This window comes from Tamandua tetradactyla, chromosome 12, assembly GCF_023851605.1.
Source record: "Tamandua tetradactyla isolate mTamTet1 chromosome 12, mTamTet1.pri, whole genome shotgun sequence".
Classification (NCBI taxonomy): domain Eukaryota; kingdom Metazoa; phylum Chordata; class Mammalia; order Pilosa; family Myrmecophagidae; genus Tamandua; species Tamandua tetradactyla.
In genome coordinates, this window is record NC_135338.1 from 21536608 (window position 1) to 21549234 (window position 12627).

Genomic DNA, 12627 nt, shown 5'->3' on the forward strand with positions numbered 1-12627 from the left:
ATGGGCCAGTCAGAAGGAGATCACAGAGCCCAGGTGATGTGGGAGCCTGGGAGCTGGAAGCACACACAGAGGCACCATTTCTCAGCATTGTCAGGGCTGCCTTTGGCCTGGCACTGGAAAATTATACTGACTTATGCCATTGGTCACTACAGTCCTATTCAGACTTCTGGGTGGAGCCCTGGAAATTCAGCAGCATTGTCTTGTCAAGCATCTATGATGAGGTTGTGGGCACATCAAAAGGGATCACAGATATGACCAATTAGTTTAAAGGCAGTCACCTAAATATGCTGAAAACCTACTGCAACACAAGAAGAATAGAAGACAAAGAGGAAATCATAAGGGTGGCCCTTGAAGAGTTGAGGCAATGAGTACCTGTTTGCTACAGCAATGAGGAAAATGGGTCTGAAGATATGAAATTGGGTAGTTGGTTATTTGTCCAAATGTGCACATGCTGTGGAGGACATGTTGACTTCCCCAGCATTGACACCATTTGGAGCTCCACCTCCCCAGACTTTGCTGTGAACCCTCTTCTTTACCAGTTTTCCCAAAACCAGCTGAAGCTCATCACCACTGTTGAGATTGTGTTGAACAATACAAAGTACACAGCTGCATGGAAGCTGCAGCAAGTAAAGAAGGGACTGCTGGACTTGAAAAAGGTGGTAGTCACATCTGACATTGCCACCAGGGAACACAGATATTTCCAAGATTCCAAAGATCACTTTCTGCATAATTTTCTTTTGAAAAAGGGGCATGACACCAACCCCCAACCTGGAGTTTGAGCAGCTGTTTTTCAACTATCCTCTCTTGATTATATTTCATTGGGCAAAATGGGTGCTCCAAGTTGCCTGGTGCATTCAGCTGTGGCACCATCCTCCAGCACCTGAAGGAGCATGTGCTTCATGGCAACTTGACCTGCAGCAACATCATTCTTCACTGCACTACAATCAGCTGTATGTGGTGGAATTGGTGGTGACTGCCCTGGCCATAGGTATGTTCTTATTCTTGTATGATGGCTCCTCCATCACCCACACAACCAATGTGCTCTGGGACTTGTTTGATGGATAGGCATCGCCATTCTGGGGAGTAGGGCCACATGGCTGTTTATGCTGGAAGAGAATTACATGAAACCAGTGGAAACCAACAGTCTCCAGTCAATTCTCATGATTCTGTTCATTGGCTTCCTGCAGAAAACCCAAATCTACAAGTACATTGCTTTAGTTTGCTAGATGCCGGAATGTAATATGCCAGGAACAGAATGGCTTTTAAAAAGAGAAATTTAATGAGTTGCTAGTTTAAAGTTCTAAGGCCAAGAAAATGTCCCAATTAAAACAAGTCTATAGAAATGTCCAATCAAAGGCATCCAGGGAAAGATACCTTGGTTCAAGAAGGCTGATGAAGTTCAGGGTTTCTCTCTCATCCAAGAAGGCACATGGTGAATGCAGTCGTGGTTTCTCCCTCAGGTGGAAGGGCACATGGTGAGCACAGCGTCATCTTCCAGCTTTCTCTCCTGGCTTCCTGTTTCATGAAGCTCCCCAGGAGGCATTTTTCTTCATCTCCAAAGCATTGCCTGAATGAACTCTCTGCTTCATGATGCTGCAGCATTCTCTGCTCTCTCCAAATCTCCTCCATTCTCCCAAATGTTTCCTCTTTTATAAGACTCCAGAAACTTATCAAGACCCACCCAAATGGGTGGAGACATGTTGTCACCTAATCCAGCTTAACAACCACTCTTGATTAAATCACATCTCCAGGGAGATGATCTGATTAGTTTCAAACATACAGTATTTAATAGGAAATGGTATTCTGATTAAAACATGGCTTTTCTAGGGGACATGCATCCTTTCAAATCAGCACATACATCGAAAATAGATCAAGAGCAGCATTTTCCTGGGCTCCATCTCAGGTGACACTGACCTCATCTCATACTTCATGAGTCAGAATTCTTCTGTTCCTGAGTACAAAGGAGAGATTCAGGCATGGAGTAAGGTCATGGTGGCGGAAGCCTGGAATAAGGAAGGAAAGATACTCTGGGGAAACAGGAATAAATAGGTGTGCACCAAGCTGATTCCCTGCCAGCCCACACACTTCTGGAATGGCAAGAATTTGAAAAAGTATGGAAAAGCATACTTCACCAATTTCCCTTGTGTCTTGCTGCACAGTGATTACTACAGAATCAACCCCAAGACTGAGGGCCATCAAATTTGCTGCAGTGACAGCACACACTAAATCACAACCAAGTGTGATCTAACAGCTTGGAAAATCTATAACATTGTGGAAACCTTCAAGGAGGTGATGGACAGCCTGTCCAGGCTGCAGTGAAGCTAGAGCAGGAGGAGCACATGGTCCTCTTCCTGAAGGTGGCTGCTGGGTACTTGTTCAGCCCTGCACAGGTGAAGAGCATTTGTGAAATCATCCACATTGGCTTGGTGATGCGCTACCTCCCCAACCACTTCCCAGAAGAGGATGAGAGTGTGTGTCATCTCCTTGATGGAGAGGTTGTGCTACACCTGGGAACTCAGGAGCTCTCTGAGAGTGAAACCTGAGGTGAAAGACAGAAGCCAAGTTCTGCTAAGGTTTCAGAGCTCAGGGAATGATCCTTAAAGGCTCAACCAGGAGCAGGGGGCATTTTGAGTTCAAAGCAGTAGGATAACTGTATCTCCTGGTCACACATTCATGACCTCTGTCCTTCTTGTCATTCCCCACCTAGCACGGGCTGGGACTACTTTTGCTTCTGGACATGCAATGATTCTTTGGTCATTGAGAAAGCAAGAAGAAAAGGGGTTCATTTCATTGACCCATGAAGATAGGCCAAGTTTAGAGCATCAGACATTCTGGGTTTAGTTTCACACATGACAGTAGAACATAACAGCTGATGTGGTGTTTGTCCCAGGCAGAAATAATGGTGAAGTGATGGATCAGATAGAGGCATGGAGGGCAGTTGCTATTCTTCTCAGAGATGGGAGCTCTTGGGGACATGGGTGATGCACTCAGCTTTCCTGCAGTGATAGCCATTCTTGCTAGGCCCAGGGGGCTGCCTAGAACTCCTGAAGGAGGTCCCTACTGTAGGGCTCTGTCTGGGGGCCCTGGGTACCAACCACCATGATAACCCATAACATTTCCAAACTCTGCATATAGGAGATGCTGATCACAGGATCTGGGATCTGGTCAAGGGCTTCCTGGGCTGGAGTTATTTTTTGCTAATTTTGGGACTTCCTGCTTCTGGTGGTGTGTGTGCCCACACCTTACACCCTCAGTTTGGCAAAGCTCTGAGGGGGTGTAGAAGAAGAGGACACACCTCAGTTCCATGGGCTCAGCATGAACCACCCACAGGGACTCACAAGGGTTGAGAAGCATCACTGCGGAAAAGTCACATCAGTTGGACCTATCTCCCCCCTTTCCTGGAGCAGGCTAAGGGTTCCACAGCAATTGTGGGTCATCCATCCTCTGCTTGTTCCAAGGCCCTAATTCTTACATGTCTGACTCCCTCCCTAATATTACAACTGAAGAGGTAGGCACCAGCAAGTGAGCCAGGTCAGCCCTGTGCTTAGACTTCTCTCAGGACCTGCTCCCTCGGGCAACATTTCACACCTTCATGTCTTGTCCTGGGGGACAGAGCACCCCAGCCAGCCCTGGACACAGGTAATGTGAGAGTAGGAGATATCTATGCTCTGACCTTAACGTGCAGTGTTGGTGTTCTCCAGAACTGTCCATTTCTTGCAGTCTCCCCAAACCTCTGACCACAGGAGAATCCTACCAAAGGCAGAGGTACTTTCCTCCAAGAGGGAAAACCCAGTTCCACAAGGCTTTATTTATCCCATATGGGAATCTAAGGGCAGAACTTGTAGTTGTCATGATAATAGATTATTTTCTGTTTGTGTTTTTGTTGTTTAGGCTTTGCTTTTCCTTCCCTGATTATTCAGAAACATTGTATGAGAAGAGAGGGTAAGTCATTGGGAGCTAGAAACTATATCCATGTATAGTCAGTGCATATGGAAGCTATTTTAATAAGAGAAAAGAGGCATAGTCAGAGAGACCAGGGTTTTGCCCCAATATGCTATCTGCCTAAGTCACTGTGAGTAGCACTGCTGTCCACAATCACATAGGAATAGTCAGCCTTGTTCTCAGGCTGCAGCCCCAGGATATGCAAATAGGCTGCAGCCCCAGGATATGCAAATACACAGCCTTGCTCAGTGTATCTTTGGATCCAGAGGCCCAACTAGGGACCCCAGGACCCTGCTCCTTGTCTAAGCCTAAGTTGTATTCCAGGAAGGACCAGGGACTTACAACCAGGCTTCTGCTCATGCCAGTATATGCTGCAGTCACAAGCACATCACTGCCCAGGGTTCAGGTGAGTCTGACTGTTCCCTGAGATGCAGAGGGGGAAGGTGGCTGAGTCAGACTGGCTGGGGGAGGGAAACTGCACACACAGACATGCATGGGAGCTTGGACATATTTTTGTCAGGATTTTCTCCTAGGTGTCACATGATTTGATCTTATTGTTAAAAGATTTTTTCTGTCTGCACTTTATTATGGTTGTTTTAAGTTTAATAGGAATCTAAGTATCTGGTTTAATGTCACACTGATTCTGGGGATGTGTTTAACACCTGGGCAGGAGAAGGCAACTGTCATCTCCCCTCCTCCCACCCACTGTCCTCACTGTCCAAATGGTTCCCACAGGCCTTTCCACAGATATTTTATGACACACTCTGAGCTCTGGTCCTTTCCCTTTAGGGTGTTTAGGAAGAACATTCACTTAGCTTGGGTCTCAAAGTCCTAAATGTTGGAGATTTGTCCATTCTTAACACCAAGTCTCACAAGCATCATTATCTAGTTCTGCTTTGGGGGTGACACCTGATGCTGTCCTAAATGTGATGAGGTGAGTGCTGGCCCCTGTCCTGGCAGATTGACCAGACATGAAACAAATATGCACAGTGAGAGGGTATGACACCATAGAGAAGCTTGTGGTCCAGGAAGCATCTTCTCTGGGGTCACCCAAGGAAGAGAAAGTGAGTCTCACTTTCCAGGGCAGAAGGGACAGGCAGGCCTGGAGTTGGGCTCAGCAGGTGCTTCTCCCAAAGTACTAAAAGGACAATGAAAATTACTTGAGGAGTGGTGAGTGAGAGAGTGGGAGGGGAGGGTGTGCAGGGCAGCACCCATGCTAGGAGATGGATGGGACAGGGCTGGTCTTGGTCACCACCCTGAGAGCAGGTGCCTCACCCTCCATGGATTTTGACAGGTATTGATAGTTTCATTAAGGGGAAATAGAATTGTCAGACTCTGACTCACACTTGCTTCAAGGAGGGGAGGACAGGGGATGGGTCTAGGCAGGATGCTCCACAACTAGGGACAGCAGAGGTCTGAGGGAAAGTGCAGATCAAACACACATGGAGGTCACTCTCCAACTCCCAGATGCATGACCAACTGAGTACCGAGTGCAATTGAGAATGGGGGACAAATTGAGATTCTGGGGATTTTAGAATAACAATTTCATGCAGTACTATTTTCATCCCTTTCTATGTTTAAAACCATGGGTTGAATAAATTTGATGTGAATAGCCTCTTGCTGTTTCAAAACCATCCTCAGGTAGTTGAATAAAAGCTCATGATTAAGGTGCTTGAGCTGCTAAAATTCTCTACAGGGACTTCTTTAATATTTATTTACTTTTATCATATAAAGAAACCTTATTTTTCATCATCACATGATATACTTTATTCTTAATTCAGCAAATAATATGCTACATTGATTTTGGTAACAAGTGGCACTGTGTGATTTTAAATTTAAAGAGGTGTAAGCTTTTGTATCCTATAAGCTTTACTAGTCATAAAGTCCTCATCTCAAATTGAGATATAACCCTGTTACAGCCCTTGAACTCCATTAGATCCTCTCAGAAAGCAGATGGCAGAACCCACCATTTCCAGCCCCACAGCTGCATTTTTTGGTTATTTTTGGCTCCAAACCCCAATCACTACATCTGAATTTTTTTAATTAATTAATTAATTAATTCAACATAGCAACATACAAACACAAACATTCTTACCATACAATCATTCCATTCTTGATATGTAATCAATAACTCATAATATCAGCACATAGTTGTATGTTCATCATCATGATAATTTCCCAGAACATTTGCCTCAATTCAGAAAAAGACAACAGAAAAAAATTCATACATACCATACCCCTTTCCCCTCCCTTTCACTGATCACTAGCATTTCAGTCTACTAAATTTATTTTAACATTCCTACATCTGAATTTTAATTTTAGTTTTACATTTACCAGAACACCACGGTGAGGCCAGGGTATGGCTCTTGGATCCTTGCCATGGGGCTGTGGGGATGGCTGGGTGCCATCCCTGGTGGCTCCCTTGGAGTCTCTCAGACACAAGGTGGCCCCACCACATGTAGACCAGGGGCAAATTCCTGTGAGATTCTGAATATAGTATGACTGTTGGTTTTAGGACTGTTTCTTAAGTTCTTGTACACATTTGGAGACAATCTGGGAGACAGTTTCTAAAAAGAAAATTTTTTCCATTCTTTAATAATCTTTATTTTTAGAGCACTTTTAAATTTACAGAAAAATTATTGACAAAGTACAGAATTCCCATATAACATCATCCCCCTAAACACATACAATTTTTCCCTGTTATTAACATTTTGAATTATGTGACAATGGTGTCACAGTTGCTGAAGTAATGTTATTAGGATTATATTCTTGGCTAAAGTCCATAGTTTGCATTAAGGTACTCTTTGCAGCCCCTGCTGGTCACATGCTCATCTTCAATGTCCCCAGCCATCCTAGAGCATTCTTCATCTAGAAAATTATATCTATCCTTCAATAGAGAAGGTGTCTTTTTATGAAGCAAAGTGCTCAGTGACAATTTAATGAGTGTATATTCATTCTCTGTAGCTTTTAGAGATTTGAAATATGGGAAGATAGTAATCAGGAAGCAGACAATCCTGTGGATATGGAAACTTCTAGAAGACACATAAAACATATAAAAGAATGAGATTGCATCACTACCAGGGGCATTTAGGCAGCTTTTCCACAGAGGTGTCTTTAATCAGGGTTTGGATGGACAAATAGTTTCTCTGAGAGAGGAACCAAGATAGAAAAGCATAGGATGTGATGATGCTTATGCCACAAAGTCGCATGGTGATTTCAAAGACCAACTAAACCATGAAGGTGATATTGCACTCCAGAATTCCATATAGGATTGCAGCATGCCCTGGCTATCCAAAACCATGGTAGTAAGTTAAATACATTTGCATAACTCAATGCTCTGATTTAAAATATATTACAAAACAACAATAATCAGAAAAGCTTTGTATTGTCATATGGGTAGAAATACAATCAAAAGAATGGAATTGAGAGTCCATAATTTCATCCATTAGTCTAGGGTCAAATGATTGTTGAAAAGGGTGCCAAGACCACTCAGTGGGGAAGGAACAGTCTCTTCAACTAATGGTGCAAGGGAAACTAGATTTCCACTTGCAAAACAATGATGTGGGATCCCCAGGCATTCAGTAGATTCATTAGGCCCCAGTTTTCACAGCCACCTGACTAGGTCCAGCTCTAAGTTTCTGGAAAGTGCATGTTACTGGAAGCTCTAACTTGTCCATCTAAGCCAGGATGCACATAGAAATGGTTAACAATTGTTATCTTCCAAATTGCCAAAGTGGATCTGATTTACCAGTTCCTCCTATTTCTGTGAGGTCTAATTCCTACAGGAAGTTCCTCCATGCCAAGTGTTTATAAGTTTCTCACTTACATGACTGATTCAAAGCTGATAAAATAATTAGTGAAGATAGAGCCACCAGGGGAAAAGGGTCTTATGTCTGTGGAAATGAACTTATTAGATTTAGTGCATTAATGATCCTTTTGCTGGTGTCACTGAAATTTCTACCTGTAGAGTTTATAATCAAATGTCTATGGGAGGAATGTCTAGAAATGTCCATGTGGTTGCTGCCATGGGACATTTTAGTGACAAAAGTAAGTAAAATAAGTAGATTATTGAATTTTAGTCTGCTAGAGAATGCAGAATAACAAGATGATTATTTCTCATTTTCACTGAGACCAGACACTTTCCATGGTTGCCTTAAAATAATGATTTATCTCCTATAGTCACAGTGTTGGCATTTGTGAAAAACAAACCCAAAGTCTCGTACTACAGATGGCTTAACTACAATGCAAATGAAATCCACAGCCTTGTGGCTCCACTTCTATGCTATGAGAATACAATACTGCCAAGGAAAAAATGTGTTCAGATCTTACATATGTGTGACATGCCAAGCTTGCCTTTTGTTTGGTTATAATGATCAGATGCATCTTGGCACAGCATCCAGGTATACCTGGAAAAAAATTCCTTGCCATAACTGAAGCCAGAGCTTGTGTCTTGGATGTCTGTGGGGTAAGAGCTCCCAGATGTCACAAGCCAAGGGCTCTTCCTGGGACCCTTGGATGCCAAGCCACATCATTTATCTCTATGTTGCTGCTTTTCATGCTGCAGATGATCCTGCCTCTGAGACTCCAAAACTGTCAGAGGGTGCAGCAGTCCAGACTTAACCCAAGACTCTGAAAGATATAAATGGGAGACTAATGAGTTTCAGGGAGCCAACCACCTTATCCACAGCCTCACTCTCTTGAGGAATCAAAGGACAAAGGTGGGGCTAGCAGAGAGTTTGGAAAATGGTGGGTAAACTTGCAGAATAGGTCAAGCCAGTGAATGCAGGGGACCAAATTCTGCATAGATACTGAGAAGAAATCCTGCCTTTCCCTTGTGCTATACCTGTGTGGGGAAGATTCTAGGAGGCCCAGTTACCAACTCAGTGGGAAGTTGAAAGGAAGAAGTGACTTCTGCTATGCTAGCCACAGGGAAGAAAGAGCTTAGGGTTCCTGAACAGCCAAGTATAGTGTAGGAGAGAATAGATTTACAAACTTTTCAGAGGACAATAATAGAATCTAGTGTGTTTAAAACTTAGCCCCCACAATATCCAGTGAGCAATTAGAAATTATTAGAAATGTGAAGAAAATGCTAACAGGAGGCAACTTAAACTTGAGGTACACATGAGGGGCAGTAGTAGAAATTCCTCTCAAATTCTGGCCAGAGATTATTGCACTGGTTTGAGAATTAATCTTTTGTAATTATTTGGTACAATATTGAGGAAAAATCATTTAACCTGAATTTTAATAATAATAACATTGAATTATGCTAACCTCAACAAATGAGACCCATAGGGATAGCACCTGTGGGCCTGGTTTTGTTTTCCAAAATCCCCATTTGTGGGTGTCCATGTGAGAATCCCTGCTATGCCCTATCTGCCAATGATGGTCAGCCTCGTCCTCCGCATGAGGCCTGGAGAGATTGTGAAAAGTGGTATTGAGTGAGAGGCATCACCAAATGCAGAAACCTGGTAGGGCTCCAGGTCCCATCTGTTCATCTGGGTCTGTGGACTGGTGCAGGAGCAGCCCAGGGCAACTTCATGGCTTCTGCTGATACCAGGAAATGTTGGAGTCACCAACTCAAGTCTCTGCTGCAGGTGCATATGAGTCCAGCTGTGGTTCCTGAAGATTCAGAGAGGGTCATGGACTGAGTCAGCACAGGCTGGAAGAAGGGACCTGCAAACACAGACAGACATGGGTTCTAGGCAAGAGAAAATGATGACAAATTTCTTCAAATGTTGGAATTAGCTGAGAGGATGTTGAAGGAACCCATATATACCCATGAACATATAGAGAATTTAATAACAAAAAGTGGAAACTGTGTGTGTAAAAGAAATATATAGAAACTCTAGAACTAAAAATAACAAATATATGAAATTAAAAACAAAATTCTGAATGGGCTTAAGAGTGGATAGAGACAGTGAATGAAAAAGGTCTAATGATTCAAGCAAAAATAATTCAGATTTTTTCTTTTTTTTTACCTTTTTTATTGTATAGTATAACACATATACAAAGAAAGAAGTAAAAAAGACAATAATTTTCAAAGCACTCTTCAACAAGTGGTTGCAGGACAGGTCACAGTTTGTCATGGGTTATGATATGATCCTCTCATATTTTTCCTTCTAGCTGCTCCAGAATATAGGAGGTTAGAGGCTTAAAGACTTTTTTATCATCGCAATCTACATTTTTTCATTCTTTTTTTGTGAAAAATAACATATATACAAAGAAGCTATGACTTTCAAAGCACAACACCACAATTAGTTGTAGAACATATTTCAGACTTTGACATTGTTACAATTTCACAATTTTAGGTTTTTATTTCTAGCTGCTCTAAAATACTGGAGATAAAGATATCAATTTAATGATTTAACATTCATATACATTTGTTAAGTCATATCTTCTATGTACAATTCCACCATCACCTTTGATCTTTCCATACCTCTCATTAGGGTTGTTTGGGCAATGGAAATTCTGAATTTTTGATATTGGAAGTGTCTGTCACTAATATGGTCTAGGGAGATGGAACTATCTGGTGTTCTGGAGAGGCTGGGCTAAGTTCCAGGACTTATCTGGGTGAGGAACCCATCTGGAAGTTTTAGGTTTATGGCAAGTTATTCTAGTGCATGTAGCCCTTGTGGAATCTTATATATTGCCCTAGGTGTTCTTTAGGATTGGCTGGAATGGTCCTGGTTGGGGGTTGGCAGGTTATGATAGGTAGCAAGGTCTACCTGAAACTTGTGAAAGAGCAACCTCCAGAGTAGTCTCTCGACTCTATTTGAACTCTCTCTTCCTCTGATAATTTATTAATTGTACTTCTTTTCCCCCTTTTGGTCAGGAAGTAATTGTTGATGCCATGGTGCCAGGCCTGGATTCTTCCCCCGGAGTCATCTCCCAAAATACTAGGGAGACTTTCACCCCTGAATGGCATGTCCCACATAGGGGGGAGGGCATCGATTTCACTTGCAGAGTTGGGCTTAGAAAGAGTGAAGACACATCTGAGCAGCAAAACAATCCTCCAGAAGTAACTCTTAGGCATGCCTATAAGTACTCTAAGCTTCTCTGCTACTTGCATAAGCTTCACAAGAGTAAGCCTCATCATGATTGAGGGCATGGCCTATTTATTTGGGTATCCTTAAAGTTTAACACAGTATCAGGGTGGTACTGGTGGTAAGGTTTAATAGTTTCATAGTCTTTCTCTCCTCCCTTAGGGGACTTTGCTGATGCTTTTTGATTATCTCGTTAATATACTCAAGGATGTTTCCAGGCATTACAATAATCTATACAGGATTAAAGGACCTCTTTCTTATTCTGTGCTTCCTGTGTTTCAATTGTTCAAATGAGCTATGCAGATAGGTTGAATTAGATTATACACTACAGAAAATTTCAGTTCCAGATCAACTAAACCTTTCTATCATTTGTCTCAAAGAGTATGTGTACTCCTAAAATATAGACACTGTCTTCCTTACCCCTATGTTCTGAATTACTTTCAGCCCAACCTGTTTGGCTTTGTTCTTATCTCTAAACATCAGGTTATGTATATATATAAAACAGCCTCTCAAAATCCAGAAATAATAATGATGACTCCAGACTTAATTTGTCTTCTCTAAAAGCTTACATCTAGGCCCATTTTCTTACAAGCATTTTCTAAAGGTGACCATACCATTGTTGTTTTTTGTTTCTGACTTATTTTGTATTACCAAATACCCCACATGTTCATTCATGTTGTCGCATGTCTCATAACACTGTTCCTTTTTGTAGCAGCACAACCTTCATTCATAAGCATACACCATTGTTCACCAATCTACTTCTCAGTCAGTGCATCCTTCAGCCACCTGCATTCATCAGGCTTCATGTAGAGGGCCCAGAGTCCACAGTCCATCAACATTCTCAATTTTAGATAATTTCATTGTTCCCAAGACACAGAAAACCAATGAACATAACCTCGCCAAATAAGAAATCTAAACCTCCTCTTAAATCTTGTCCCTCACCCCATTATTTACCTCTGCTGTTGCTGTGGAAGGGCTGATGTTTTCTTTTTGAACATAGCTCATGGCATACAATAGCAGTTTTCCCCTGTGCCCTGGACTTAAACACTCTTCATACAAAAATTATATCTTTGAAGTAATTCTTATGAGAATTCATCCATATTTCTACTGTGTATCAGTGGGACACATAGGTCTATATAACCCTTTTCAAACTTGTTCATCTTCAATATGGTAATAAAGCTTCTAGACCCACTCGAAAATCACCTTCACTCCTATCTAGTCCCTTACATTGGAGTTCAACCTCATTAGCTAATGGTTCACCCATTTCTAGCTTCTTTGTATCTCTAAATCCCCTATATTCTTTACTATGAGCTTCTGATTGTACCTTTATGCTTGTCATAAAAGTGGAATCATATAGTTTCTATCCCTTCATGATACTGTTCAGGTGCATGGGGCTTGGGGTGAGTCACTGGTCATGAGGCTGTGCTTGTGAGGATAGCACACCCAAGGAATGTGGCCTGGCCGACTTCCTAGTCCCATGGTCCTGTCCGTGCACTCCCACAGGCTCTGCAGCTCCACGCCTCCATGCCAGGCTCCAGCTTTTTACCTCTCAGTTCCTCAGCCTCTGAAACCAGGGCTGCCGCATGTGGTGCAGAAGGCTCTCCCAGGTCAGCCACACTCCCGAATCACCAACCCAGTCACC

General features: G+C 42.5%; 1 pseudogene; it reads left to right on the forward strand.

Moving 5' to 3' along the window:
* LOC143651378 (acetoacetyl-CoA synthetase pseudogene) lies at positions 1 to 2543 on the forward strand (annotated as a pseudogene).
* The last annotated feature ends 10084 nt before the right edge of the window (positions 2544 to 12627 follow it).